Genomic DNA, 6,000 nt, shown 5'->3' on the forward strand with positions numbered 1-6,000 from the left:
AGCAAAGGAGATTTCTGGTGGCATGTCTCACTCCTCTTTCTCATTTGTACTACCTTCTTGCTTGATGATTGGCCCAGTGCTGTCACATTAAGACCGGTTTCACACTGGTATGACACTACAGTTGTACGACTGTGGATCCGACTTTGTCCTGTGACTTGAAGTCCCACTTCAATGAACGGGGATCCGACTTTTTTCCTGACAATGCGGGCACTTCGTGTCTGGTATGAATCTTTAAGGGGAACTCCATGCCAAATTTAAAAAATAAAATGGCATGGGTTCCCTCTCCAGGAGCATACCAGGCCTTTTGGTCTGGTATGGATTTTAAGGGGAACCCCCACACCGAAAAAAACGGCTCCATTCACACTTGCTGTCTGATCAGGCCCACCTGTCCATTTTTCAGGACACTCCTTTCACCTCTATGGAGTGATGGATGTCAATGGTGACATGTCCGCTGACATCCGCCTCTATCTGATCCAATCTGGTCTGCCAAATCCATAGAGGAGAGCAGTGCTCTAATAGGTCTGTCTCTGCACAGCGAGCGGAGACGGACATGTCACCCGCCTGCTCAGCGAAGATCAATCCCTGCTGAGCAGTCCGTCAAAACGGACGTGTCCCAGGTGAAAGAGGCCTAAGGATCCACTTTTACGACTCCAAAGTTGCGCCAACTTTGTAGTGCAACTTTGACGCAACTTTGGATGGGTGCAACTTGGATCTTTGACCAGTGATAATGGACAACTTTGCACAACTGTTGCATTGTATAACTTTCAGGTATGACTTTTTCATGCAACTTTGGAGGGTTAACATTGAAGTCTGTCAGTTCCATGAAAGTCAGACCAAAGTAGTACATGAACAACTCTGAAGTTGCTGCAACTTTAAGTTACAGTTATGAATGGTTCATGCATGGATCATTGGAAAACATGGAAAACGTCTTGTCATGCAACTTTGATGTCCAAAGTTGTATGACAAGTCACGCAAGCATGAATGGAGCCTTATTGGGTGGTAGTCCGCTTTAATGGTCATAATTACAGCTGCACTGATGGCCAATTGGATGACCCGAGTATGAACATTTTAGAATGCATCTCCTTAAGTTGGAAAAAGTGTAGGTTGGTTGGGGCAACAGGATTTTATTTGTTCCATCAGAGGGCATTACAAAGAAGTTTTTATAAAATAATCAAGTTTATTGTGATTAAATAGTTTATAGCACAATTTACAAAGACCATAAAATTGCAAAGTATACAGTAATGTTTCTCTTGACGGTTACTGCACCCACAGTTTTGGTGGGGGGGGGGGGGGTTACTTCTACCTGGGAAGCTACTCCAGAGAAGGTAACTATGTGTAGACCATCTAACTCGACTTCAGTGCTTCATTCCCTCTGCCCTTCTCCTGAAGAAGCGGAAAACCGCAAAACATGTCACGTTAGACGGCCTACAGTACCGATAGAAACCTGTTGCCGCAACCCACCTATGCTTTTTGAAATACTATTTAAGATGTGGGTACATGTACATGAGTAAAGTTTTTCTCTGAGAAAGTCTCTAAATTCTCCATCCCCTCAAGTTGTTACTCTGATTTATATCTGCTGTTTTCCATTCACATGGTGACATCCTCAAAGCAAACTTTGTCCACTCTGTGATCTTGACCTTTCTCTGCTGTCATAAACCTCTCTGTTTTTATGGCTTTGTGATGTATTGTAATCTCATAAACAATTTTTAATTACCGTTAATGATTGATTCCACGAAAGAGGAACTTTATTTATTAATTTGCACAACTCTGCCAATTCTTTGTTTATAATACCATACTATCCATCGTCATTGAAAGCATACAGGGTGTGTTAGTTGTAACCTAATAATGTTTTGTTGGATTTTTGTTTAACTGCCCTTGGTGATATGTGAAGTGGTCTGTTGTTGTAGATACTATTAATTCACTTTTCAGCAATGTAGTCCAATTACCTTCTAAAAGCACTGCAGATATGAATAGCTGAAAAGTTGAATTCCAAACAGATATAAAAGACAAATGAATTCAGCACAGTAATTATTAAAGTGTCACTAAAGCCACAACAGTAAAATCAGTCTATATACGCAGTAAAGCATGCTTGTTATACTCCCTGTGGAATCTAAGGGGTCAATCCTCTGCATTGTGTAAAATAGGCTGTTTGATCTGGTCTTTTCTGATTCTCCCCTTCTTTTACTGTCCCCAATCAATCTCCTGATAGGTACTACAGAGCCTTGAGGGCACTCTGCACATGCTCAGTTTGGTGTGTATTGCTATAGTGGTGTTTTTTTTTTTTTTTTTTTTTAAGGGGAGGGCTCATGTTCTCAGCACTGTCCAGGCAGAGGGTCAAGGGTCATGCAGCCTCATAGAATAGTCAGAGGAGAATGAAAACTCCTCCTACAAGCTTTAATAATTGCTCGGCCAGACATTGATAGAAGTCATAAGACTGCTGTATACTGCTGATGAGACTTTAAATGAAACACAACGTCAGTTAAAAGGCCGGATTTTTTTTTTTTTTGTGTATATCAGAGTAAAATATTAGTATTTGATATCATAGTTGTCAGAAACCATGAAAGCAGGCCGAGACAGAAGTACAGTTAAATCACACTTGTTTAATAATAAAAGTAAAAAGAACAAACATAGCCAAAGTTCAGTATCCGGAATGGAGAGTCAGCCAAGCCAGAAGTCAGGGAACAATGTAGTGGAACAGCAAGCAGGAACTGGAGTCAGAAGGGATGTCAGCAAAGCAAGTCTTGAACAGGATCACAGGAGATAGTTTCTTTGATGTTGGCCAAGGCGAAGGCAGAGATCCTCTGGACTGGATGGCTTAAGTAGACAGGACTGACGAGCAGGATATCATCAACAGCTGAGTAACTGTGGAAAGATAGGAGCTGGCAATTAGCCGACAGCTGAGTGGCCAGCTCAGAGAAGAAGGGGCGTTTTTCAGGCGCTTTAGCGTTAAAAAAAGCGCCTGCGAAGCGCTTGAAAGAAGCCTCATCTCCAATCCCAATGTGAAAGCCCAAGTGCTTTCAACTACCAGCGCTTTACCAGCGTTTTTCGAGCGCTATTGGGGCACTTTTAACCCTTGCTAGTGGCCAAATAAAGGGTCAAAAGCGCCCACAAAATGCTGCTGCCAAAAGCGCTTTTCAGGTGTTTTGCAGGCGCTTCCTATTGATTTCACCGCTCCAAAAGCGCTGCAAAGAAGCTGTTTGCAGCACTTTGTTTGACGTCCTGCCAGCGCAGCACTTGGGCTTTTAGATTGGGATTGCAGTTGCGGCTTCTTTCAGGCGCTTTACAGGTGCTTTTTTTTTTAAAGCTAAAGCACCTGAAAAACGCCCCAGTGTGAAAGGGATCTCTGTGTGAAAGCACTCTGGCTTTTACATTGGGATTGCAGTTGCGGCTTCTTTCAAGTGCTTTGCAGGCGCTTTTTTTAACGCTAAAGTGCCTGAAAAATGCCCCAGTGTGAAAGGGGTCTAAGGGCGGAGCCCAGCCCTGACAATAGTATAGTTTGTCTATATACATATGTAAACATATAAAACATGGTAGTACAAAACAGTGGAGAGTGATTGAAGCTATACCACCTATTAGACTTCCTATTGCATGTAAAAATAATTGTCATAATTTGCAAAGAATTCATATAAACATGGTAATATTGAAAATGGGCACAGGATCGGTTTAAACGTTGCATGTACAAAAGCTTGACACGTTGCATGGAATTTTATCCACTCTTCAGGAGCAAGCATGTGTATATCTGAAATGAAATGTTTACGTTTCTAAGTAACTGCTGTAATGAGTAAAAAACAAAAGAAAATAATAAAACTGGGATACCCCCCTGTCTGGAGAGTACTTAGAAATCCCCTGTGAGGGGAAAGTGCAACACCGAGAACTGGAAGTTCCCCTAGTGGCATCATCTCCGGAAGCTGTGGCAGCATGCAACACATGCAGGGCCCATACATGGTGGCACCAGGGGCGGACAATTACCCATGGAGTGGTAGTCCCTGAAAGTAACCGTGATTGTTGCCAAAAGCATCTTGAAGGGCTTCTAGAAAGAATATGGATGTGTGTAATTGGCATATATACCATATATGCCCCACACTTGGGTGTAGAGTAGTGCAAGTGCAGATATAACTATAATATCAGTGAAGCCCAAAAAGAGAATGGGGAATGGGAAAAATAGGGTGATAATTGGAAAACAATGCCACCAAGAAATTACTAAAAGTAAACCCAATGTGTGAACTGCCAAAAAAGGGCTGTGAATAGATTCCTGCTGTTGGTAAAAGGTATTTAGCAGTTTATATTTTCTAAAACCAGGGCTTTTTTTCAGCAGGAACTAGGGGGAGCTCAGTTCCGCCAGCTCTGGCTCAGGTCTTCTGCTCCCTGCTCACCACTATCACTTGGTAACACTAAAGTCCAGCTTCTGCATTTAGGAGTGATGGCTTATCTCCCAGTAGCTCCCACAGGTCAGATCTCCTGCACAGATCCCACTGAGTGCCGGACAGGGACAAGGCAGATACAGAACAGGTGCCCAGGGTTTAGTGCAATCATGGGCAGCAGAGGGTGCGTGGTAGGCGGCACCCTCTGTGGTCTTCATTTTTCCCTGGTGACCAATTGTTGATGCTCCTACTGCATGATCTCCCTCGCAAGTGACTGTAGTATAGTATAGTATATTGGGAGGTACTACAGCCGGATAGGCGTTTCAGCTTAATATTGCAACAAAGGTAATATATATGACAGATGGTGGAGCTTTTAAGGAGGGGGGAGAAAATGAGGGCAGTGCAGGGAGGGGGTTGTATGCAGAGGAAAGAGCTACTATTTGATGCCATTTGGCAGGTATGTGTGTGTGGTTGGCATGGTCGAGTTCCTGCACCTATTCTCTGAGAAGAAAAGCCCTGACTAAAACCATTGCATTTCCATGTTCTGTGTAATGTGGGAGACCAGATATAGTGAATGCAGGGTCCTGGGTTTCATAACACTTTAAGGCTTCATGTACCCGGGACGCTTTAAAACCTCTCCTGAACAATTTAACTTGACAGATAGTAACCGCCGTTTAAAAATGTCCGTTGTGCCACATTTACATGGCGCGTTTAGCCACGTTTGAGTTTAAAAGTGTTTTTTACATTGAAAATAATCAAAAATGTTTCTCCATTAAAAACGCCTGTAAATGAAACGCGGCTAAACGCGAGTTACTGCGTTTACAAGCTGTTACAGGCATTTGGCTCTTCAGATCTGTCCTCAACGCATTTTTTTGCTTTCCAAAAAAAAGCTTCTAAACTCAACTGCCTAGAAATGACTATAAACGGCCCTGTGTACATGTACTGATAAGATAACCGAGGAGAGTTCAGGGGCAGCTTAAAAAAATGCCCTACTACTCCTAAACATCCGTTTACCAGCAGAAGTGTACATGAGGCCTAAGCCTCATGTACACGGGACGTTTTTACAACCTCTTCTAAATGATTTAACTTGACAGATAGTAACCCACGTTTAAACTGTCCGTTTTGCCGTATTTACAATGCCGCTTTTAGCCGTGTTTACGTTTTGAAGCATTAAAAAAAAAAAATATATATATATATATATATATATATATATATATATATATATATATATATAATTTTTTAATTTTTTTTCCAAATAGCCAAAAATTAAAAACGGCTGTAAACTAAACATGAGTTACCGCGTTTAGCCACGTTTTGAAGCGTTTGGCGGTTTAACCACTTGCCGCCCGCCCTATAGGCAATTGACGGCGGCAAAGTGGTTTCATAATCTTGACCGGACGTCATATGACGTGATCAGGATTATGAGCCGCTGCGCGCGATCGTTGTTGCGGGGTGTCAGTCTGATACCCGGCAACTACGATCTCGGTAAAGAGTCCCCGACGGAGACTCTTTACCATTTGATCAGCCGTGTCCAATCACGGCTGATCACAGTGTAAATGGGAAGAGCCGGTGATCGGCTTTCCCTCACTCGCGTCTGTCAGACGCGAGTAGAGGAGAGCCGATCGGCTGCTCCTCTGAC

The 6,000-nt window shown here is 42.8% G+C and overlaps 1 protein-coding gene across 1 annotated transcript in view; it reads left to right on the forward strand.

Annotated features, from left to right (window-relative positions):
* The window catches only part of CORO7 (coronin 7), a 304,349-nt gene that overhangs the window by 121,085 nt on the left and 177,264 nt on the right, over positions 1-6,000 (forward strand). The gene's annotated exons all lie outside the window — the stretch shown is intronic.

Source organism: Lithobates pipiens, unplaced genomic scaffold (genome assembly GCF_037356315.1).
Source record: "Lithobates pipiens isolate NorthernLeopardFrog02 unplaced genomic scaffold, aLitPip1_a1.2 Scaffold_22, whole genome shotgun sequence".
Taxonomy (NCBI): domain Eukaryota; kingdom Metazoa; phylum Chordata; class Amphibia; order Anura; family Ranidae; genus Lithobates; species Lithobates pipiens.